Genomic DNA, 26016 nt, shown 5'->3' on the forward strand with positions numbered 1-26016 from the left:
ATCACAGTTAATGTAATAAATGTCTCCATAAGTGTAAGCTATTGTTCTTCAAAATAATGTCTTTTTCCAAACAATGACAAGAGAGCCAGCTCTCTTCCATTTTTACTTACACAAGACTTAACTTGAATCACTACTGAATTTCCTCTTGTTAGTTTTGGCCCAGAATACCAGCCTGCTGTGTGAACCCTGATCCAGTCACCCCACCTACAAGCCACTCTGCTCAGCTTCACAGCTTCCATGCTCCACCCAAGACAGATTTGTACCTGTGGGTAAGAAAGGGCCGGTGTGGCAGCCTCCTGGCCTCTGGAGCCAGCTGGGGCTTCAGGGGATGGAGTCCTCAGAGTGGTCGCCCCGCGAAGGTGTAGAGATGTGGGCGCAGCAACGTCCCCACTTATCCGGGTCCAGAAATGCCCGCTGCGCACCCGCCAGCTATAGTTAAACAGCTCTGCTTTGTCAGCTCCTACCCAGGAGCACAAACTGAAATGCTATCGGGCCAGGAGGATAATATACACCTGTGTAGCAACTGCTGGATGTCAGGCTGGTAAGTGGGGAGATTGGATCCAACTGGGAGAGTATAAGCCCACAAAATTTTAAAGATAAATAAAAAAAGGAAACAGAAGAAGAATAGAAAGGCGTGCAAGTCTGTGAGTTTTCGATCCACGTTACGCTTTCTTCTCTCCCCTAGCTTTCCATCCCAGCCTGACCATATCCCCATTCCCAGTCCCAACCAGGCTGTGAGCCTTTGGGGTCTGACAGACTGAAAAGGTAGTAGGTAGTCTCCTGAAACCCAGCACTGGTCTGTGAATCCTCCCTAACAACCTCCCACCACTCATAAACTGTCGTCTCCTTCCTCACTTCCCTGTTGACTCAGAGATTAGATCACTACTTGGTAAATAAATATTATGAATATGTCAGTCCTGTTGTATTGCAATCCCCTCCAAAGGAAAAACATCTTGCACATTGATGGAAAGCAGTTTTCCCCTTAGTTTCATGATAAATGTTGTTTACAATTAATAATCAGATGTAATTAAAAGATAAATCGACATTTGAGAATTTGATTCATGTCTGAAAACCCTGATGTGCATGAAAATTGTATTTTTTTTCTAATCTTTAAATTAATTTCTATCCAACCTAAGATACTTTCCCATCCAGCTGTCAGGAAATTTCAGTCTTCATTATGTTGGAGGCTTCCTTTTCTTCAAGCAGTAAAATGATCCAGGGAGCAAAGGCATTATTGCCAATGCAAGAGGAGTCTCCTCTGGACTTTAAACATTGGTAATGCTTCCCACTGAAATGTCTCTTGCTGAAGTTCACAAAACCCCTTCAAGAGTGGTACCACCCTGATTTCAAATCTATATTTTAAGTAGAAGAATCTTGGCAAAGCTGGGAGCCACTATTGTAGGGCTCCACCTAGCCAACTCTTGAGATCTGGCCACCTCCTTTACCACTGATACAGTGGGGTAAAGACCCCTGGCTCTTCTAAGAACTCCTTCCCCCTCATTTTTTATCTCCTTCCTCTCTCTGGGAATCAGCCCCTCATCCCTCTTTTGCAGTCCAAGACAATCTGTTTCCTCTTACGACCTCATTTCCAGAAGGACATCTGATTTCATCTCCTCATGAATTGTTTTTTAAAAAGACAGGAAAGTGTGTTGACTGCAGGCAGCATCTATCCTCTGCCTTTCCAAAAGCCCTGCAAGAAGGAAATGTCAAGGTCCTGACTACCTGTTTGAAATCAAGGAGGGGGAAAAAAACAAGGAGAACAAACTCATTACTATTTCATTACATTGCCTCTCTTTAGGAGGATCAAGATTGTCAAGAGACCCCCTTCAGGGAAATGTTGACCTATGTCTGCTACTTTCTCATCTTGCTGTTTGAATCGTTTTTTTTCCTACTATGTAACTAAATCTTTTCAAATGTCTATTCCTTTCACTATATCAGTCCAAACAAACATCTCATATTTTTCTCTGCACTGTGTATATACAATTGCTCATGTGACTTAAACTACTTATGTTTGCATAGGCGACATCATTGCCCACATGGAACCACAAAGATTTATGAAAATTCTGATGTGTCTTGTCCTATAGCTGAATATTTGGAAAAATATCCTATGTATGACAAAGTTCTTCCACCTCAGAGTCTGAAGCCCAAGGAAGAATTTCAAGCATATCGTGGTAAAATAGAAGGAATAACAACCTTTAAGTAAATATCAAGAAACTATTTGCTTTACCTATTTTTCTCCCCCACTCTTCTGGTTTTAAAGAAGTTTTTTTTCAACTCTTTAAACTATTTAATTGATTTAAGTTGAACCAACCTAAGAAGCAAGAAACTAGTTGAGTCACAACTTGAGAAAAACAGATGAGAATTAAGTTAGAATGACAAAAATGAGAAGGAAAAAGGGAAACATAAAAAGTTTTATTGATTTTTTACCCTCCTAAAATCTCATGTTTATCTGCTTTGCATTGTGACCAGAACCTAGAGGAATGCAGTAGCTTCCTAACAGTTATGTTTTTCTCTACTGTAGCTTTTTCATCTCTGATCTGTTTTCTAACTTTAACCAGCCAAGATGACCTTTTTATTTTATTTTTTATTGAAGTGTAGTTGAGTTACAATATTGTGCCAATCTCTGCTGTACAGCAGAGTGACTCAGTTATACACATATAGACATTGTTTTTTTAATATTCTTTTCCATTATGGTTTATCACAAGATACTGAATATAATTCCCTGTGCTATACAGTAGGACCTTGTTGTTTATTCATCCTATATATAATAGTTTACATCTGCTAATCCCAAACTCCCAGTCCATCCCTCCCCCACCCACCTCCCCCTTGGCAACCACAAGTGTGTTCTCTATGCCTGTGAGTCAGTTTCTGTTTTGTAGATAGGTTTATTTGTGCCATGTTTTAGATTCTACGTATAAGTGATATCATATTGTTTGTCTTTCTCTTTCTGACTTAACTTCACTTAGTATGATAATCTCTAGCTGCATCCATGTTGCTGTAAATGGCAATATTTTGTTCTTTTTTATGGCTTAGTAGTATTCCACTGTACATATATACTACATCTTCTTTATCCATTCATCTGTCAATGGACATATAGGTTGTTTCCATGTTTTGGCTATTGTGAAGTGTGCTGCTATGAACATGGGGTGCATGTATTTTTTTGAATTATAGTTTTGTCCAGATATATGCCTAGGAGTGGGATTGCTGGATCATATGGTAATTCTACTGTAAGTTTTCTGAAGAACCTCCACACTGTTTTCCATGGTGGCGACACCAACGTACATTCCCACCAACAGTGTAGGGGGGTTCCCTTTTCTCTACACCCTCTCCAGCATTTGTTATCTGTAGACTTTTTAATGATGGCCATTCTGGTTGGCGTGAGGTGGTACCTCATTGTAGTTTTGATTTGCATTTCTCTTAACAATTAGTGATGTTGAGCAAGATGACCTTTTTAAAATGCAGATCTAATCCTATCACCTCCCTGCTAAACCTGCTCTTATATTTCCCCATTACATTTAATACACATCAAAATCCCTTCATTGTTTGGTCCCTACTTTCTTCTCTGATTTATTTTCACTGTAATGTCCTTTGCACTCTTATGGTTACAACCCACAGGACATTTTTCATTTCTTGAAAGTACTAGGTTTCCCTTGTCACAGAGCCTTCCAAGATATTATTTTAGCTGCCTAGAATTTTTCCTGCCTCTTGCCCTAATTAATGCCCCTTCAACCTGTAGATATCAACTCAATTATCACTTTGAAAAGCCTTCTCTGATACTCACCCTGTTTTCAGGCTTGGTAACAGTCCCCTGTGCAAGTTCTCAAAGCATCTGCCTATTATTTATCATTAGATTACTTTCAGTGTTCCATGAAAGCAGGAACTATGTCTGTTCTTATCTCAGTATTCTATTTCCAGAAACCTACAGACTCCATGAAATGGGCAGGCACTGGACTGTTCACTGGGTATAATGTGGAACAGAAAGAAGGGCTTCCCACTGTTGTTGGTAGTCTTGTGGGAATGACAGTACCAAAACAAAAACTGGATAAACAAGATCATGAAACATGATAGTAAAAGAGATGAAGGAACTGAGCAATTGGTTGAGATAGAGCAAATGGGAATGGTTGCTCTTTTTTGTCACCTTTACTCCTTTCTTCCTTGATGCCTTAATCATTCATGATGGAGATCTGAAATAAATTTCACAATATTCATATTTATTGAATAAAGATTTTGCATTTAACCAACTCTAGGTGTTCGAATCAGGAAAGTTTAACCTGCCTCATCTTTCTTTAAAAAGACAATTGCTTTTCAATTCTGGGTTTTCTCAGTTGCCTTGTTCAAGAAGCCCTTAATAGTACAAAAGAAAAAAAAAAGTCCCAACTCCCAAGAGGTTCAAATATGCCAACAAAACAAAAACTTCCATTTCTTAAATCATCATCTTTCCGCTTAGTAAAACACTAGATCTCTTCTTCATATTTTGACCAGGGAACTAGCAGTAGTTCCAAGAGCTATATTCGAGGGTTCTGGAACTCTTCCTTAACTCCCTCATGTTGACACATTGACTAGGCAGCAGAAAGCAGCTGACTCATCTGTATGAACAGAGAATGATGTGTCATTCTGTTCTATAATTTCCTACAATATAGGAAGAGGCTGTGTAAAGAGCAGGTGTCTGGATGTGTACAGGACTCTTGATCCTTTCTAGCATTACACTTGTAGCACAGCAGATGACTGCCAGAGTTGGCAGGAAGTCCGCCCTGAAAGTATGATTCCAGACATGTCACATGTTTTGGAATATATCAGATGAATAAGAGTGTACTTACCCTTTACTTCTTCTCCATAGAACGCTGCTTTAGGTTTGGAGGTACACTTTCTAACACTCAACTAATCTATCTAGAGAAACTAAGACTTCTGAGCTTTCTCTGTCCTCTACTGATTCTTCCATTTCCTGATTGCATTTTAGCCTATTCGTCTCTAGCCAGTATTTGGGAAAAGCAAGACCAATTCAGATGTCTTGAGAAGCGGAGGTATGTGATTCCTACTATTATTCATCCACTAAATAATATCTCTTTAGCATTTGTTAAGGGTCAGGTGCTATGCGAGGCACCTGGGATACAGTGGTGGGCAAAACCCGCCGTGATCTCTGGGCTCACAGACGTTGCAGTCTGGTGAAGGTGGCAATCAAAACCATCACTCAAAATACATATAAAATTGCAACAGTGACCACCATCTACGAAGGATAGGTGCAAGGTAACTTCAGAGCCAGAACAAAAGGCTTGATTTTATCAGGGAAATGAGGAAAATGAGCTAAAATCTGAAGGCTGTAAAGCTGTTAACTGGATTAAGAGTGTAAGAAAGTGCCTTCTAGGCAGAGCGCAGCGTGTAGCAGGAAGGAGCGTGAAAAGAAGGAAATCGTCAGAGAAGCCAGCAGGAGCAGGGACAGCAAGAAAGCACCGGGTGAGTTGAAGCTAGTAAAGGGGACATGTTCAGTTTTTTTCTATATCCTTGAGCAGTAAGAAGCCACTTATTTTTCTTCCTTGTTTTTTATTTGTGTGTTTGTTTCTTTGTTGAGGGGCGTACGAAAAAGAGGTGAGGAAGAGGCTAGGGAGATGATGGCAGGAATGACCTGGTCAAGTTTATATGTGAAAGGATTACTCTGGGTGCAATGTAAGAAAAGATTGGAGAGAGTAAATGAGTTTAGGAAGCTACTGAATTGATTTGAATCAGCTATTACAAAAGCTTGGGATATTAGGGTGGTGATGAGATAGAGGAAAGCAGTTAGATTTAAGAGATATTTAAGAGGCAAAATTGACAGGAGTTGATGAACTAAATATAGAAGAGCGGTGAGGCATGACGGGCTAGTCCTAGGTTTCTGACTGCAGCTGAAGACATGATGATGCCACTCACCAACATAAGGGACAAGCCAACAGGTCCAGATTGGTTGGGAGGAAATAGTTGGATTAGGGTTGTATTAAGTTTTGAGGTGCCACTGAATATCCAACAGGCCGTTGTAAAAACTGGCATCGAGCTAAGAGAAGAGGTCTAAGCAGAGAGAAGTTTGAGAGGTGTTTGCATATACTTAGGAATTAAAGCTGTGAGAGTAGAGGAGTTGTCCTGAGGAGGGAACACTGGAGGAGAGGAGGAGAGTGTGTAGGCCCAAGTGTCGAGGAACTCCCACACTTCATGACTGACTAGAGGAGGGTGAAGCCGCGTAGGAGACTGAGAAGAAATAATGAGGATGGGAAGAGAGTTTCTCAGAAGTAGAGGAAGTAGGCAATAATGTCAATTACTACTTGAGAGGTCAAGTAAGATGAGAACTGAAAACGTCTGATGGATTTAATCACCTAGAAGTCATGGTGAACCTTCAAGCCGTATTAGAGAAGTGACAGTGCTGGAAACCAGGCTGAAGTGGATTGAAGAGGTAGGCTGAAGCCAAATTGATGGGGGTAAGGAAATGGAGCTAACATGTCTGAGAGGTTATATCGTCTATAGGGAAGGGATTCAGTGCCTTTTGTTTTTTGGAGCTTATAGACATGCACAGATAATATTAATACAGGCTGGTTTAAATAAATCATGAAATGAGTGAAACACTCCATAGAGTCCTAAAGAAAAAAAGCAGTTTTGAAGATTTTCAGCAATATTAGTAGTAGCTAACATATCATCCTTACTGTACACTAAACACTCATGTACATGGTACACACGCATGTATGTGTCAATCCTTAAAACAACCCTATGAGGTAGATGATATTATTGTCCACTTTTATAGATAAGGAAACTGGAGCATAGACAAATTTTGTCCCTCATCACACATCTAGTGAATGACACAGCCAGGATTTGGACCCAGGTAGTCTGATCAGTCTGCGTCGGTGGTCTTCTCCACCCCACCAGACCACCTCAGTGTCTGCAATACTACCTCTGCCTCATAATGTTATGTGATGCCCAGGGTGGCTGGGGTACCACATGACTCCCATCACTAACAAGGGCTTCTGGGGGATCTGGAGATGGGTAAGACTCACATCCATACTATGAATATGATTTACATCTAAAAGCTAGAGTTTAGACATAAATTATTTCTTTAACTGATTATTTAATGATGAGCAGAAAGACAGCATGACTTCAACAAGAAGAGAGCATGCCCAAATAGTTTATTAGAGTCTTTAATAGGATGAACAAGGATTTTGACAAAGTGGGCCCAGGCGATATATTTAAAATAGCTTTCAGATTCATTAAATCTTTAACCTGAGACTCTCTTCCACGTTAGGAAAAAATTCAATTATTTGAAGATTTTATTTATGTAAGATCCAATTCAAACTGAGGATCCATTTTAAAGTTGTTTTGAAAACTAGGATTTTTGACATTTATTTTTCTTATATTCAGTCACTGAATATAAAGGAATTTTTTTGACATAAAGGAATTCAATAATCTCTTTCAAGAAGTTTGTCAACCATCACCACGTTAATATCTTTGACTTTTCAAGTTAAAAAAAGTCTTGAAAACTTTACTACTATATTGAAATACTTAGAAATAAAAGAACCTATGAGGCTAGGGCTTGCTAGGTGGCACAGTGGTTAAGAATCCGCCTGCCAATGCAGGGGACACGATCTCGATCTCTGTTCCAGGAAGATGCCACATGCCGAGGAGCAACTAAGCCTGTGTGCCACAACTATTGAGCCTGAGCTTTAGAGCCCGTGAGCCACAACTACAGAGCCCATGTGCCACAACTACTGAAGCCCATGTGCCTAGAGCCCGTGCTCTACAAGAGAAGCCACAGCGATGAGGAGCCCGCACACCACAACAAAGAGTAGCCCCTGCTCACCGCAACTAGAGAAAGCCCACGTGCAGCACTGAAGACCCAACACAGCCAAATAAATTAATTTAAAAGAAAAAAGAACCTATGAGGCTATGTTTCAAATTTATATATTTCAGATCAGGTTATCGTCCTTATGAAATAGTCAAACAGCCTCACTGTACACCAGAAGAATATAAACCAAAATGGGGAGATTGAGCTTAGTACTACCTACAAACGGGATTTTAATTCTTATGAAATGCAACCTGTGGCAATAGTTCAGCCTTTGGAGAGACAACAGGTTAAAAAAGGAAAGTTGGACACTGTCCCAACCTACAAAGGTAACTTGCCATTTTAAAACTTAAAGAACCAAAGAACAAAAATTTATTTCCAGCTTTGATATCTAACATCCAATCATAATTTTGGTGCTTTGCCAAACTTAAGTCTCCATGGCTTAGGAAAAAACTTCTTTCTCTTTTGTCAAAATAGTATTGTATAGTGAGAAAAGAAAGACCATTGGCTTGATTGAGAGTGAAGACACCTGGATTCCTGTCCAAATTCAGCCACTTAGTTTTCTCTATCTCAAACCATGAAAACAAAGGATGCCACTGAACAAGCATTATGTCATATTTATCACATTATGCCACATTTAGTTGGCATTGTTCCTTTCCTTCCATCCCAGACTGAGTTGAAACTCTACTGAGCATGCTGGACCTTTCGAGAAAGTCAAATAAATAGCAAGCCTCTTCACCATTCAAGTTGTGAACCAACTGAGAAAGCAAGAGTTATGTAGGGAACCAGAATATTCCCTTTATACTCAGAAAGGCTGGAATAGAGGATGAAGTTTACATCTGTTAGCAGATTGTTCCTGATAGTGAACCTCAGAATAAAATAGGCTTGTCCACCCAGTGAGACAGTGTTGTCCCATCACATAGGCAACCTGCTCCTCTAAGACTTTCATCATGGAATACCTCCTGCCTAATGGCAACCCACTTGGAAGAGTAGGGAGCTGGACGATGTATGAGCAGTTTCTTTCCAAAAATCAATCTGATTTTATAATACTCTACTGCTTTTTTTGGGGGGGGGACCTTTATTTTTAAACAATAGGCTGTCTTGTTAGTTCATATATTTTCTATTTTTTTTGTTGATAATGTAATTGCATATTTAGACTTACAGCCTTTTCACTAGTTATGTGATATAACTGAATGGGTATGTCCTAATATAAAACCCTCTGTAAGAGTGATGCCATCCACAATAAAAGTAATGATTTATGCTTTAAATAGGTAATAATTGAATACATATTTTTTCTTTAAATATCACTCTCATCAGTTTAATGGGTAAGTAAAGTGTATGGTATCAGTATACTATGGTCTATATGTCAGCCCAGTAGGGAGATCAGGAACAATGTTCTATTTTTTGAAGCTGTGAGCATATAATATGCTATACAAAGGGACAGATTTTTAAGATGATGCATATGGTGAACAAATATATTGTTATAATCTAATATAGCATGTAGTAATTGCTAAGATATATACTTATTGGTATGCAGATGAGATAATGTATTGCATAATAATTTGACATAAAAGGTAATTGGTGAAATGTCTGTACTGGGTCTTTTAAACAACCATAGTAAGATTTTCTTTTCTCTTCTTCCCCACAAAGTCTATTTGAAAATACAACAATATTGATTTTCCTTGATGCTATGACTATTTACGTATAATATACACACACACACACACACACACACACACACACACACAAACACACATAAACACCAACATTAGTTCTGGCTTCTCATTACCTGGGTTTCCCATAGACTGACGTACTTCCACTCCCACAACCCAATGTTGAGGATTCCTGGGTTCCTTCTGGCCTTCTCTCTCCTGATATTCCCTAGTGAGGAAGAATTATCCATGTATTTCCAAGTTTTCAGGCATGAGACACAACAAATGCTAAGGGCCAAGGGAATAATTCGTCATTCTGTGTGATGATTGTACAGCAGGTTTTGTAGATACCTACTTAAGCACAGGTCTGTAGCTGAAGAGAAATCTCAATGGGAAGAGACTCTCTCACTATAACCTAAGAATTAGAGGACAGAAGCAAGGCAGAAATCGGATATGATTAAAAACAAAAACAAAAAAAACTCTACAAGATGGTGAGACGGGCGACATCTAGATTCTGGAGACGTGGTTCCGTGAAACTGGTGACTCTTAAGACAGAAACATATCTGCCCCTAGCAGCCTTGGTTTAGAAATTCATTCAGATTAAAATGTAGGTAATGAAAATAGGTCAGTATTTGATTTGATAAATACTTTCTAGAGATTACTCTTCCATGTGCTAGGCACTATAAAGAATAGAGATGTGAAATGAGCATGGTTGTTGACATTTAGAAACTTTACAGTTGAATTGAGAAAAAAGAGCAATAATACCATGAAGAATTAAATGCTCATACGAGAATAAGTCATTGGAATGTGACAAGGAGCGGGGAATACTTCACTAGAAAATTAATGGAACAATTAGTGCTTCAAAAATTTAGACTGATCAAGATATCATTCCAGGCTAGTCTGGGAATGCATCAGAGACTAGTAAGTATTGATATATAGAAACAGGAAGGACATCCTAAAAGCTAGGATGAGAGGAGCAAAAAATAATAAAGTCAGAAAAATAAAAGGGTTGTTCAGTGAACATGGTGGGGACCAGAGAATTTCAGGATCTGAGAGATTGGTGTATAGTTCTACAAATGTAGGTTGAGATCAGATTGTTGAAGTCTTAGTTGTCAGACTGAGGAGCTTAACATTTTTCTAGTAGCCACTAAAAATTTTTGAGCTTTTCTACCAGATAGGATATGGTAGATGGCAGAAAGCCATTACTTCCACTGAAAAAGCTAAAAATAAAATACATAAATTTTTGAAAATCTTTTTTTAATGTAAGCAAACAAGTGAAATTACAGAGATGGAGGAGCCCGTTCTAGATGAGCTGAGATGGCCAGCTGTTTACTTCTCTGGGAGCATTTGTCAAGTCTAGGCCAAGGCTGAAGATTGGGGTAGCATAAGCTGGGGGACCCTCCTAGGGAAAGGGAAACCAGTGGAGCACCTGACATGTAGGCTGGTATGACTAGTTGGAGCCTATAAGTACCCCAGATGCATGGCTGGTTTTCCTTGTGGGATGTCTGCTGAGTGTTTAGGGGGCATGGCAGGCTAGGAGACTGGGCTAGAAAGAGCCCACAGAAATATTCACAGTCTCACTTGAGAGCAGGTGTTTAGGCCCACTAGAATGAAGGCTCTACCACAAACATATCACAGGTCTTGTCCTTGAGAAATCTGTAACTAGAGGAAGACTATGTTTAACTGAAGGTGCTGCTGAATGCCAGCCTCGTTCAGTTCCTGACAGGATCAAGGTGATCTGCCCCATATCCTATCTGCCCAACATAGGAAACAGCAAGCTGTCTTCTGCTGAAAATAACATTGATTTTAGTTTCTATGGTTTTCTTATACATGACATTCAGCATATAGTAAAACATTACGAGACCTATGAAGAATCAGGAAATATCTGAAGAGATGATGGTCAAGAAATTTCCAAAACTGATGAAGGAATCAGGCCACAGGTTCAAGAAGCTCAACAAATCCTAAAATAAGCACAAAACTACATCTGGCAATTGTCATCAAACTTCTGAAAACCAAGTAAAGATGAACTCTTAAAAGTAGTAAGAGCAAAACTACACATTATTTACAAAAGAAAAATTAGAAATGTACTTAACTTGACCAGGAACTATGGAATACTGAAGATATTGGAATGAAATCTTTGAAGTACTAAAAGTAAAAAAAAATTGAGAATTTCACACCTAGTGAATTCCAGAATTTTATATGTAGTAAAAATATCCTTCAAAAAAAATGCAAAATAAAGATGTTTCTAGAGAAAAAAAAAAAGCAGAGAATTTGTTAGTAGCAGACACATACTTACAGGAAGTTCTTTAGGTTGAAAGAAAACGATTCCAGAGAGAAGCATGAAATGCAGGAAGGAATGAAGCACACAGAAAGGGTAAATAAGTGAGTAAATGTAAAAGGATATTGATTTCTTAAAGTCACAATAATAATTATATTAGGTTATTTTATACAAATATAGAAGTAAAATATAACAGCACAAAAGGCAGAAGGATGCAAATGGAATTAAACTGTTGAAAGCTTCTTCTACTGTTCTAGAAGTGGTAGAAACATCCATTAAAGTTTGATTAGGACAAAAAGATCCCCTAATAAGTCAAAAATGCATCTTTATTCTAAAAATACAGAAAGTTATCATTAAAATGCTAATGGAGAAAATGGAATAATAAGAATACCCTTTATTAGTCCAAAAGAAGGCAGGAAATAAGGGGTAAGGGAACCAAGAACATATGGGACCAACCAAAAGCAAACAGCAACATAGTGAACTTAAACTAAACTAGACCATTCCTTACATTAAACGTAAGTGAAATAAATATTACAATTAAAACTAAAAGACTGATTACTCAAACATTAAAAAGGTAAGAAGATATTATGGAAAACTTATACCAATAATTGTTATAAAATGGATAAATTCTCTGAAAAATACAATTTGCCAGACTAACTCATGAGGAAAAAAAATCAGAATAGCCTTAAATCTGTTAAAGAAATTGCATATGTAGAATGTAAGGTGTAATTTAAAACTAGACTGTAAAGAAAATTCGAGGACTTCTAATTTCTGAGTGGGATATGGATGGCTAGAAAAAAGTGTTTCCAACTTAACAAGCAGCAGCCAGATAATATACAAAATCATAAATATTCATGAATACTTCAGAAAGCTGAGATCACAGGGGAAATGAAAAGAAAAACAACAACAAACCTGTAACCTGAAGGAAGAAGAGGAAATTGTCCTGGGCCCAGCCATTAGATATCTACATCGTGGAGACGGACAGGAACACTGAGAGAGTCCCAGCACTGAGACCCAGGGGACACAGGTTTTGCTTAAGATTGAGCCTGGACCCAGCCCACAGAGGAACCCCACCACCACCAAACACACCCACCAGATTACTGAGCACTGAATAACAAGCAACAATAGTTTCCCATTGGAGAGAAGAAAGGGTACAGAGAGAGACATTCTCTGAGGCGCAGGTGCAGAGAATGCCTAAAGGTGTGGATGGAACAGAAGTGAAGAAAACCAGCCCCCACCCGAAGCACAAGAAATGCCAGAGGAATTTAAAGTTGATGGTACACTGAAGGTAAGCATGGCAACAACAAGACCCAAACCTAGCTCAACTGCTGACTAAGCTGACTTAACCCCACTTACTCAAGGCCTGGCAAATGAAGATGTATTTCCATTTCTGCACATAAATACTATTTATCTCAGTCTCTACTATGCTATATGCAATATCCAGCTTTCAAATACAAATTATACATTGTACAAAAAGTAAAATTCTACTGAAACTCAGCAATGCCATTCATTTACATATTATCTATGGCTGCTTGCATGCTACCATGTCAGAACTGAGTAGCTGCAACACAGACCATATGGCCCACAAAGCCCAAAATAATTATTTAATGAAAATGAAAAAATATGATATTAAAAGTTGTGGGATGTATCTAAAGCAATGCTTAGAGGGAAATTTATAGCATTAAATGTTTGTATTAGAAGATAGTCTTAAATCAACAGCTTAAGCCTCCATCTCATGAAACTAGAAAAATGAGCATATTAAACCCAAAGGAAAGTAGAAGGAAATAAATAATGAAGAGCAGCAATCAACGAATCTGAAAACAGGAAAACAATAGAGGAAAATAGAGGGAAAAGCTGATTCTGTTAAAGGATTGTAAAGTTGAATAACCCTAACCACACTGACCAAGGGGGCAGCTGGAAAGAGAGAGAGAAGACACTAATTACAAATATTAAGAATGAAAATAAGGATCTCACTATAGACCCTATAGAAATGTATTTTACATTATTGTTTCTTCTATTTCCTTATTCTAATTTTTGATGATTTCATCAGGTTGCTATTCATTGCATGTTTGCCTCAAGAAGGAAAAAATTAAAATTTCAGAAGTAAAATTGACAGAATTTGAAAATGAAGCAGGGAGAAGGGAGTGAGGGAGAGAAAACTGACTGGATGAAACCTTTACCTGAGATACCAAACTCAAAATAGTAAGTGTTTTGTTGTTGATGTATTATTTTGGGGGAATATGAGCCTGAGCAAGATGGTGAATTCAGTTGGGCTGTACTAAACTTCAGTTTACCTCTTGGACATCTGAATAGAAATGTCTCGTAGGAACATAGATATGTTGGTTTGGATTTGAAGGGAGGTCTGAAATGGAGATTCTAGTTTGGGACTCATCAGCTTACAGGCAGGATTAAAACTATGAGACTAGTTTGGTGACGTATAGATGGAGAAAGAAAGGATGGAGCCCCCTGACTTTATGAAAATTGGTCCCAATTCCTTGGTGCCATAAGACAACACAGGGAACAGAGTCCCAATCACCAAGAGAAAGAACTCCCATATGCAGCTGAGGACTTTTGTCCTCAAAGAGGAACCTAGAACAGCTCACTATGTAAAGGATAGAGACGCAGCTCTGCTTACAAATGTTCATGGTGAGGAAACACACACAAGCACCTCATGGACTTGAAACTGCTCAGAAGAAAGCAAACTTCTGCCGAGACCAGCTCGGCAACTCAAGGTGAGTGACGGGTGCCGCAAGCTTAAAGAAAACACAGACACAGATTGAAGAGAAAGATGGGACCGGGGGACTCAAGACCTCTAGCATCAAGAGCCTTGCTGATTGATCCCACATTGCTTTTATTGAGTTCTTGGCATAGCCTAAGGGTCTAACAATCCCAGGTTAATCCCATAAACAATTAAAGGCCTCACATGACTGGGGCAATGATCTTTGTTTGCCTCCTGGGTCCAATTTGAGCAGGTGTGGATCTGAGCAGGGTGCGGATTTGAGCTGGGCGTGGAGAGCAAAGCAGCCCTGGGGGCAGGAGACCTCTCTCAGAAGGATTAAGGGTCTGTGCCCCACCCCTGCTGGCCCCTCTGCGACTGTGCCTGTCTTAGGTTGTTCCTCCCCTGAGGAATCTTACCCGTCTCTGGCTAACCAGCCATCCTCCAGGGCCAAACAGGGTGATATGAGGAATGCAGTGAGAAAGGAGCTGCGCCCCCAGAGAGGGTCAATTTTCTGCCTATGCCCCCATAGTCTCCACGCCCAGCACCCTTAGCTCCTCCACTGCTTAAGCAGGACATTCTGCATCCAGTCACTCGGCCCACATACTTTAATTACTTTTAGTAACATTTTCAAGGTTTCAGAAAGACTCCTGAATGTCTTCCCACAAACTTCCTGTCTAGGTTTTAGTGGCTAGAAAGCAAAAGAATGAGCTGAGGAAACTGGATTGCCCTTCTCTCACAAGGGCAATACTGCAGTTGCCAAATGACCAGACTGCATTGTTAGATGTAGATGGCATTATGTTTGTTTTTTTCCATGAGTGTCATAGGATACTAAGAACAGATGATATTAATAAAGACTATGATGTTTTAAAGGTATTGCTAGAGTGTTATTAAAAAATATTCCAGAACAAATAATAAATTTTCCAGGCAGTTGGGCAAAGGAATATTTATGAGAGGCAAATCAGTTTTCTGCAGTTATCCAAAACTGATATTCATGCTATTCAAACCTTGTGTCTCAGTCTCCAAATTCTTGCTTCCTTTTTGAAAACCAAAGTTGTTTGGTAAGGGAGAAACAGTCTCTTCTATTTAGGTTCTCTCATGAAATTAACATCTTTTCCTCGTAGACATTATAGCAACAAAGGCTCTCCCTGTATGTTTAGATGGAAACATAGACCTTCAGTAACATCCTATGGTTGGCTTCCTTTTAGTTACTGAAAAATAGTGCTATAGTTTTATACTTTAGATTGCAAACAACAGAGATTCCTTCATGGTACCTCAAGAAAAAGCGAGTTCATGGTGAAGCCTCATGTGAACTGGAAATGGAAAGCTGTCAATTACAGAGGAAATTTAAGGGAAGAGCTACTCCCTCCATCTCTGCCATGAGCTACATGGCTTCTCTCATAGCATCTTCCCTTCCCTTTACACATCTTTTCTGACTGCCATTCTACTAATTGGCCTCCTCTGCCTATGTATCATCTCTGTTTCCTTACACGTCTGTTTCGACGTCTTCAACTCACCACAGCTCTCCAGTTCTGCTTCATGGCATCCTTTTACATTCTTCTCCCACTTTTATCTTGCCCCGTATTTTCAAATTCAGGTTCACAAGAATGAGAATGTGCTTGACCCAGATCATCTTTTCTTGCCAGGCTGTTTCTTGCCAGGTGTCTACCACCCGAAAGATTGCCTGCTCCTAGGTCAGGTACCCACTCTTACTCAAAAATCCTTAGCTTGAGGGTGGTGAGAGCAATCATTTGGTGTAAAACTTGGCCATCTTGGCACAAATGCCTATGGCTGAGGAATTTTTCTCTCCAAAGGAGGTATCCACATAATAAGCATTTGAGTTTTGGCCTTTCCAATAAGCATTTCTTGGACATTAGCCTAGAGTCTAATTCTTTATCTTGTATAGCTTCTGTCTTTTATAAATTAATTTTTGGTATTTAGAAATACATATTTTGGAGTGAAGTCAATTCTATAGTTATTTCTCAGCTTTCTGCCTTTCTCATGGAGAAATGGAAAACCTAAATAACCCTCAGTTGAAATATAAGCATTTCAGTTTTCCATCCATGGTTTAGGTAAGCTACAAGAAGCAAAATTAAGGTATTTAACAATAAATGCCAGACTCAGCTCTGATGTTCTTCACTAAATTGTATATACAATTTCTAACACTCTAGAAAGCACTTGGTTTAGGCCCCTCACCTCTAGATGACCCTCTGTCTTTCAGGAACGCCTGGAAGTCTGCTTCCTGAGGAGGAAAAATGGAAGCCAGTGATCTTTCTGGGACAGTCTAGTTACCCTGTGTCCTGTATGTTTGCTCAGGGAGTCCTATAGGCTTCCCAGGATACAATGGAGTTGAAACTTTCTCTTCCTTTGGAGTCCCTCCAAAGGAAGGAGTAATGTCCACATCATTTTTGCCCACACATCAGGGCCTTTGATTTTATGTTAATCCCAAGATTTTATGTTTTACTTTAGCATTTTATAAATTACAGCAAAAATTCCAACCAGTTGCTGGGAATGCAACCATAACCTCCTAAACTCTGTCTTCACCCAAAACACAACCGTTTTATCAACAATCAGGCTCAGATGTTCCGTTCTCTTGTGTAATCAGAAGAATCTGAAAGTGGAAAGTTATATGCATTAAAGTGGAGAGTTAGGAAGAGGAAAGTGGAAGTGAAGAAAAAAATAAATCTGAGGGGAATCAGTGAAACTTCATACTTGATTGGTGTTCAGATTTCCAAAGGAAAAGGAAGGATGGCAATGAGAGAAGTCAGTCGTGATTTTTAGAAAGTGGTTGTTTTCTTCAGTATTTAAACATGCTTTTTTTTTTTTTTAATTTTCAAGATGATTATAGAGCTCGGGACATTCAGGAAAGGGAACCTTATAAAACAGAACAAACTTAGTATCCCCCTACTGTGAAATCTGGAAATTCAACTACCTTTCAGGATGACTATGTTACTTGGGAGATAAAGCCTAGGCAAAGCTTCAAACCCAGCCCTATGGTCAAATGTTCTACAGCCCCTTTAACAGTGATACAAGTCATCGCCTTGATTACGTACCTCATCAGCTAGAAATCAAGTTTGCAAGGCGAAAAGAAGTTTATAAGCCAGCCAACCAACCCTTTGAGGATCTCACAACTCACCGATATGACTTTCAGGGTCTTGTTGCTGAAACTGCAAAAATCTGCAGACCTGCATACACCAGAGTGGCCCAAAATGTTCAATTTGAAGGAAGCACTGAATTCCGTGACAGTTTTCAACCACGGGAAATCCCACCACCTGAAGTCAAGAAAGTACAAGAGTTTGTCCCTCCCACAGGTACCGTGCAATTAAACAGCACAAGCCACCTCGACTATGTTCCATATCAGGCCAGATGTGTTGTTCCCATCAGGCCAGTTTCTCATAGAAGAAATCAGTTTTCCTTTCCAAGGAAAAAGCACCACAAAAGGAAGATTTTCCAGCATGGGGAAGCTGTGGTCAAGGACTTATTAAGAAGGAACAGCTGATTCCCAACCCATCTGGAAAATCTGATGGCTTGAGCACTTTTAGACCTCACTATTTGCCACATGAACTGATTCCAACAGACAGTTGCAAACCTGTAAATGTTCCCTTCAAGAGTTCTATTCCATCTGATGATGTAACCATGGTGTCTCTAGAGTGTGCACCAAAGAAACAGGAAATCTGCCCTGCTAGCTACCCTTCTCCTCCAGGTTATATCTTTGAAAACACAAATTCCTGAGCTCATAAATTCTTCCACAAGACTGCTCCCACAGGGAAGGCCTTCTAATCATCAAATCATGTTTTAAAGGGAGCTAACGAACAGAATGCTGGTTTCCCAAGGGCGAAACCAATTTTCTATACTAGAAAAAAAATTATGAGAGCTAAAATAAATCATTTTTTAAATTTTTTAAACAAGAAATTTAGAAAATGTGTCACAGGAAATCAGGATTTTAAAATCCATTTTGTATTAATATTTTAACCAAGATTGTTCTTTAATAGGGACTTCCAAGAGTTGCATAATGTACATTCCCATCTGAAATATTTTAGTCCCAACATACTGTTTGGTAGCTTATCTCAGTCTATCATCATTTGTATGTGTTTATAATTATGACAATTACATGGTTATTCACATAGGAGTTCTCATTTATCAAGTGCCTTAGGACTAGCTAGAACACCACTGAAAATGATACATGGATACGACGGTATTTTTCTCCTTAGACTTCAAGGCATCTGCATAGTGCACTGAGTCAAGTTTTGGTTGGTGGTGTTATGATGGCTGCACTGCTCCTTACCATGTTCAAGTTAGTAAGAGGCGTTGTGGTGCGACAAGTAAAGGCTCTGTGGGCTGGGAACCAAAGCATCTGAGTTCAAGTTCCAATGACACCAGTTTCTACTTGTGCCATCCTACACAAGTGACTCTTGTCTTTGAGGCTCGGTATCTTCATTTATAAGAGAATATCTGCTCTACCTACCTCACAAAAATTTTGCTCTGAGCATCAGGTCATGTGATGCATTGTAATCCATACAGTAAAAGTCTAACCAAATGTCAGGGATTGTTAGTAAGTTGCTTAATCTTTTTCTGTACCTGTTTTACGCTTTTTCAAATTAGGAGAATTAACTATTCAACATTCACTTTCTGGCCCGCAGCAAGGACTGTAAAATAACCTTATCTGCTTCCAGCTTACAAGCAGTATTATTTCTGAGAAGAGTCTTGTCCTCTAAGGCTTCACAAGCACCCTAGAAGTTGTTACAGAGAACCAGAGAGCTTGGATGCAGGGATTCGCGTGGTCTGAATGACAGGATTTCCAAAAAGGAAAAAGCATTTGCAAGAGTAATTTCAGGAATGACTGACCACTCTGAACAACATTTTCAGGGTAACCTCAGGTAACTGTGCACCTAATTGCTGCTCCCAGAACCAGTGCAGAAGAAGAACCAGGCTCGGTATGGGCACAATTATGTCCTCCTCCTCCTGCAGTGTGAAGAGAAGTGCCAAGAAGGGAAGGAAGGAAGGAATGGTGCCATTAAGTGAAGTAGAAAGAACAGACTGCATTTATAAATGCTGAGAATTTCCTAATGAATTAAACTCTTAGTGGGTGGTTTTTCTTTGATCAATGATGCGTTATGGGATAACATGATTATTTTATCTTAAAGTTTAGTCTTTTGTAGCTTTAGAATTATTTCAAAATATATACTTTTTTCTTAATTTTGCTTTATTTTTTTAATTAATTTATTTGTTTATTTTGTTGGTTGTGTTGGTCTTTTTTGCTGTGTGTGGGCTTTCTTTTTAGTTGCGGCGAGTGGGGGCTACTCTTTGTTGTGGTGCACGGGCTCCTCATTGCCGTGGCTTCTCTTGTTGAGGAGCACGGGCTCTAGGCGCATGGGCTTCAGTAGTTGCAGCACATGGGCTCAATAGTTGTGGCTCATGGGCTCTAAAGCACAGGCTCAATAGTTGTGGCACATGGGCTTAGCTGCTCCACAGCATGTGGGATCTTCCTGGAGCAGGGATCGAACCTGAGTCCCCTGCATTGGCAGGCGGATTCTCAACCACTGCGCCACCTAGGAAGCCCCCTCAAAATATATACTTAACTGAGAATGAGTTCGCCAACACTAGGTTAAAATATTTTTCATTATGTGGACGTAGTTTGTTTTATTTACTTTAGTATTAACTAGGGAAAATTGTGTTGAATTTTATATATCTAGTAATATTAATAAAGCATCACTAAATTAATTTTCATGAAGTCATTTCTGCAACTAATTTTCTCTGGGAAAGAGCTTGTTAATAAATTCTTTTCTAGGTTAAGCTATACATAATTCACACACACAGAGTCACACAACATTGTAACAGCACTGGAAACTAGTAATAGTATTATTTAACCAAATGCCAGATTTAGAATGAATTCTACTAACCCAAACTTGGATGAATCTGATGAAGAAAGGAGGACATTTGGAGACAAAAAGGCAGTAGGAAATTTCCACCCCCACCCCATCCATCTCCACCCTGTCTCCCTGAATATCCTTGTTGTGGAAAATAAGACCACAGAATTACAAAGAAAGGCTTTGTCGTTTATAAAACCTGCAGGGACAACAACGCTAGGCGTGAACCCTAATGTAAATGGACTTTGGGTGATTACACTGTGTCAAAGTCAAGTCCCCCACTGTGACACATGTACCCTCGGGTGCAGGCTGTTCACAGGCAGGAGGCTGTGCATGTGTGGGGGCAGGGGGTACAGGGTTACTCTGTACTTTCCACTCAGCTTTGTCTGAACCTAAAACTGCTCTAAAAACTAAAGACTATTAAAAACAAAGACTGTGTGGCAGGAAGAAAGGAGGGGAGTATTCACCAGTCGGAGGTAAGGAATTCCATACCCCAACCCCTTAACACATCAGATATACAGACTTTATTTTATACAAAACTATCTAAAGCTCTCTCTGAGAATGGCTGTGTGAGAGAAGCCTGGTAATATGAAGGGAAGAGAAGACCTCTGAACATTCATCAGAGAAGGGGGTGGCAAAACTTGTCATCATGAGCAAACTTCAAAAAGCCTGTTTGAAAAGACTGCTGATAACATGTAGATTTCTAAGATGATTTTCAATGTCACTAAGGCAACTTCACAAAGGCTAAGATACAAGCATTTATAATGAATCTGCAGATATTAAGGCTACATGCTTCATTCATTCACTGCCTAATAAACATTAACCAACTGCCTGCTGTCTACAGTAGCATTCTAAGGGTAGGCAGGTTAGACAGAAACTCAGCCAAAAAAAAAAAAAACCGAATTCTAGAAAGGGAACTAAGACCTGATTATATAGTGAACAACCACAACACAAGCTACAATGTGCTGTAAACATATACTGTCCTCTAAGCCGAGGGGACTTGGAGGAAGAGAACGTGTCTCAAAGTGAGGGTAAGAGGAAGGTCTGAAGAACACAGAGAACAGAGCAGCACCATCAAAAGTGGTCCAGCGTGGTAGAGCATTAGGTATGAGAGAAGAGAGCAGACTGGAAAAAAGATCTGTATGCCAGGTTAAGGAGTTATAGTTGTCTTCTACATCAGAGGTCTCCACAGAGATTTAAAAGGCTCCTCTTAACATCCAAAATTTAACCTAATTTTTATTTACTATGATCCCTAGATCCTGGCCCCACTTAAAAGTAAGTGAAGGACACCTATATGCAACCCTTAGAAGGAGACCACGGGCAACTACATGAAAGATGAGTCAGGAGAACTAGTGACAAAAGTGTCAGAGTAACCTATGGGAAAGATGCAGATCTGGAGACCATCTGGCAGAAACCTGCCTCCCCAGGAGGAGGGGAAAGTCTAAGACTTACCATCGCAATCAGCCTGAAAAAGTCTATTTAGGAATATACCTAGCCAACTCTGCCCCACTCCCAATTCCATGAGGAACATACACCATGACCTCCAAACTCAAGGCAAAGGATATCTGGAATGCCTCCCTCCCTCCTCTCAAGAATACCAAATCAAAGATCTACAGGACTTTATATAAACAAAATAAAAGTAAATGAAGTGTTCAATTTATACCCCAAACTGCTTAAGGAGATAAGTACCAAAGGTCTGCCTTGAGTAACCAAATTACAAAGAAAAAAAAAGATCGAAGCCAGCAACATTCGATGGGGAACAGATATACCACTTTCCTTGCATGTGCAATAGGGATAAAAATAATAATACCATCTCATAGTGCTTTTTGTGAATTAATACACATAATGCGGCTGGCACAGTACCTGGCACATAATTATGTGCGGAACAAATAAATGCTGGCACTCAGTACTATCATTGTTATTACACCAAGGGCTCAGAAGCCACCACAAGGACCCTTAAAGAAAAGAATCTATTGGCTCATTAAAGGAGAAAAATGAACTAAAAACCTATGTCATCTATTCCTTTGAAGACCCCAGGCCCTTCCATGCCTAATCTCTGGAATCATTTCATTTAAAAAGCTTGATTTTTAATAATAAAAAAAAAAATAAAATAAAAAAAAAATAAAAAGCTTGATTTTTGGCATGTCTTTAGTTTTTAAATTAAAGTGCCTAAAAGCTGAACCTACAGAATACAGCGATCTTTTTAAAATTTATTTATTTATTTATTTATTTGGTTGCGGCACACAGGATCTTCATAGTATAGAGAATAGAATAACTGCTGCTACAGTTTAATGGCATTGCCTTGACTGCTGCTAAGGTGCCAAGTTTATCTACTCGTATTGCTTTTGTACCATCAGTGCAAATGTCAACACAGTGAAAAAAGAAACTGATATCTTAGGATTACGAAAATAGTTTTGACTTTGTGGACCTCTGAAAGGGTGGGTCCACAGACCCTGCTTTGAGAACTACTGCCACAGAATAAGGCCAAGTTCCTGAGGTATCGTTCAAAGCCTGTCATGGTCTGACTTCAGCTTAATGGCCAAGTTTGAGCCCTTGAATTTTTTTAAAAAACTGAGTGACAACATACATGCAGTAAAAGGCACTAGTTGTCAGTGTATAGCTTGATCAATTTTTACATTTTTATATTATTTTTACGTATGTTTTACATATTTATGTATTATCTTTATATATCACACAGATCACAATACAGAACATTTCCAGCACTCTGTAAGGTTCCTTTGTGCCCTTTCCACTCTGCATCCCTCCCCACACCCCCCAGTTAAATACTGTTCTGATTTCTGTTGTCACCAGTTCGCTTTGCCTGTTTTTGAACTTCTTATAAATGAAATCATGTAGCATGTACTCCTGAGTGTGGCCTCTTCTCATTTAACTTAGGGTCTGTGAGGTTTGTATAAACTGCAGTGTGGCACAGAAGTTGTGTTTGTTTCTGCTGTATAGCACTGCAGTAGAGATGTGGGTAGTTATCCATTTTACACATGCTACAGATATGAACACTGTGTCCATATTTACGCTTAGGGGTGTGCAAAAAAGAGTTAACATAGCAGGCCTGACTGCTGTCCTTTGGCTGGTGTCTGGGAACTTGGATTTTGAGTTCCCACCATTCCCAGAACTGGTAAGAATGATTTACTATACCTACACTGCACAGACAATATGCTGTATGTCGAACATCTGCTTTCCCCTTGGACTCTGGAATTTTGGCGTATTACAGATGGAGGCTGCCTCCATGACCAGCCCTCAGTAAAATCCCTGGGTGCCAAGCTTCTTTTGTTGGCAGCATTTCACACGTGTTGCCATAGTTTGCTGCTGGGGGAGTTAAGCACGTCCTGTGTGACCCTCTTGGGAGGAAGACCCTTGGAAACTTGCCCCTGGTTTCCCCCAGGCTTTGCTCCATGTGTGGTTCTTCTCTTTGCTGGTTTTGCTCTATCTTTTCTGGCTGTGATAAACCTTACCCATATATGCTGAGTACACCTGAATGCTGGGTCCTGTGAGTTGTCCTAATAAGTCATGGAACCTGGGGGTGGTCTTGTGGACCACTAACACCATTTCTGTTTCTTTCCAGATGTTGAATGTGATGAATAAAACTGTTGTGACTGTTCCTGTGTGTGCTTCTTCATTGTCATATACATTCATTTCTCTTGCATGTAGGAGAATGAGTGCAATTGCTGGGTCATAGGATAGTATCCCTTGCACTTAACATTCTAGCAATAGCCTAAAAGTTTCCCTCTGTTTCATACCTTTTTGCCTTTGTACATGTTATTATTTTTGCCTAGAATGTCCTCCTAATATGCCTGTTTGGCAAAACCTTTTAATCTTTCTACCTACCTATTACCCTTGTAAGTGCTGTGCATATTTATTATTAGGCTTACAGGATAGCATATAACTTACTTGCTTATGGGCTTGTGTTCCCATTAGACTAATTCCTTGGGAGCTGGGGCTGTCATATTTATCCTCTGTCCCTGGAACGGCACCTGGTGTATGATGAGAATGTAATCAGTAAATGGAATTGTAATCTTTGGGCCCCCAAGCATCAGGTCATATTGTTCATGGGTTCCTTGTGTTTTGTTCATGTGGAATTGTCTCTGCTCCAAACTTAAATCCCAAATCCTGCAATTACTTTGCGTGACCAGGAGCTTTGACGGTGAAAAGAGAATTGATGAGTGAATATTGATTTTGATCTTGTCTTAACATTTAAGAAAGGAGTCGCTGCAATTTATGGAGGTTGTGATGGTGGTGGTAAAAATATCTATGAAAGGAGTATGATATAGGTCTGCCTTTCCTGTGGTATCTGTATTGACTGGCTGCGAATTTAGCAGATACTATGCTGGGTGCTTCTTCGATAAAGGCCTTGAAAGATCTTACAGTTTATCAAATGCAGAGCTAACAATGCACACAGCAAACAGTTTGATGGGTATGACAAGAGCTACAGTTATAGTGACCATGTGTTCTGTATATTCTTGAGCAGTCTTGGTATTAAATATAACCTTAATGTTCTCATAACCCTGTCCCGGAAATTGTAATATTTCCTTTTCCAGGCTGAGTTTATAGAGCGAAAAGAATATTGGGCATTAAATGCATTCTGTAGAAACTGAAGAATAACCAGAAAAGCAAAGGGAGAGCCAGGAGAAAATGGTTCCTGAATTAAATGAGTGGAGAGTAGTTGAGGATCAGACACTCAAAGGTGCCAAGTAAGACAGATTTGAAGTATGGGTTGGATTTGGCAACTCATGTCATTAATGTTCCAGTAGTTGTGAGGTTTCTTTCTGGGGGAGAGGGACATGCTGACAGGATATGGTGGGTTGAGAGGATGGATGAACGGAGGTTAAGAAGTAAATATAGCATATTTTCTAAAAGATTGGTGGTAGAGCAAAAGGAAGAGAAGGCAGTGGCTTAAGAGAATGTCTTAATTCAAGGAAGATGTGGTTTTTTTAAGATGAGAGAGCCTGGAGCATACTCACAGACTGATGGGAAGCAACCAGTGGAGAAGAGAGAGGGAAGTGAGATCATGAATGAAGAGGAGGTGGTATCCTGAGTCTTGTATCTGGAGATGGATTCACCTTCTCTTTCTGCAGGTAAGGACCTGCAGCCTTATCTCCTTTATTCCTGGTGAGCCTCCCTGTCCAGTCTTGTTCCTCATTCCCTTTCCTTGAATCTACTGTGTTCTGTATCCACTCTGTGCTTGTTCTCTGCCTGTTCTGTTCTTCCTCACACTCACTTACTGAAATTCAACTTTTTCATTATTCTTTACCTTAAAAGTCTGAATTGTTAAACCATTTCAGATACCTTAGTATACTTATCTCTTGTGTAGTATTTTGTACTAATCTTGATCTCCACTTACCTAGCTGGTTTTCCTTCTTTCTCCCACTTACCTAGTTTTCCCTAGGGCAACGATTATGTTTTATTTATCTCCATAATCTCAACATCTGACCTAGCAGGCTTTTAGTATTTATGAAATATTAAACTATGTGAAGCTGTCATTTTCTTGGTCAGAAAAGGTAGGATATTGACAATTTCATATGGATCAACCTAATACATTTTTATTCCTTACATTCTTGTACAGAAGACTTAAGGTGGAAGTTCAGTTAAGAATGGACAAGGACCAAGGAGAAAGAGAAGCATTTCTTTGTTTTTGTTTTAACTTATTTATTATTTATTGGCTGCATTGGGTGTTTGTTGCTGTGCGCGGGCTTTCT

At 39.5% G+C, this 26016-nt stretch overlaps 1 pseudogene; it reads left to right on the forward strand.

The window, feature by feature from the left end:
- The first annotated feature begins 258 nt into the window (after positions 1-258).
- On the forward strand, positions 259-18218 carry LOC130850532 (stabilizer of axonemal microtubules 2-like; annotated as a pseudogene).
- The last annotated feature ends 7798 nt before the right edge of the window (positions 18219-26016 follow it).

This window comes from Hippopotamus amphibius, chromosome 3, assembly GCF_030028045.1.
Source record: "Hippopotamus amphibius kiboko isolate mHipAmp2 chromosome 3, mHipAmp2.hap2, whole genome shotgun sequence".
NCBI lineage: Eukaryota > Metazoa > Chordata > Mammalia > Artiodactyla > Hippopotamidae > Hippopotamus > Hippopotamus amphibius.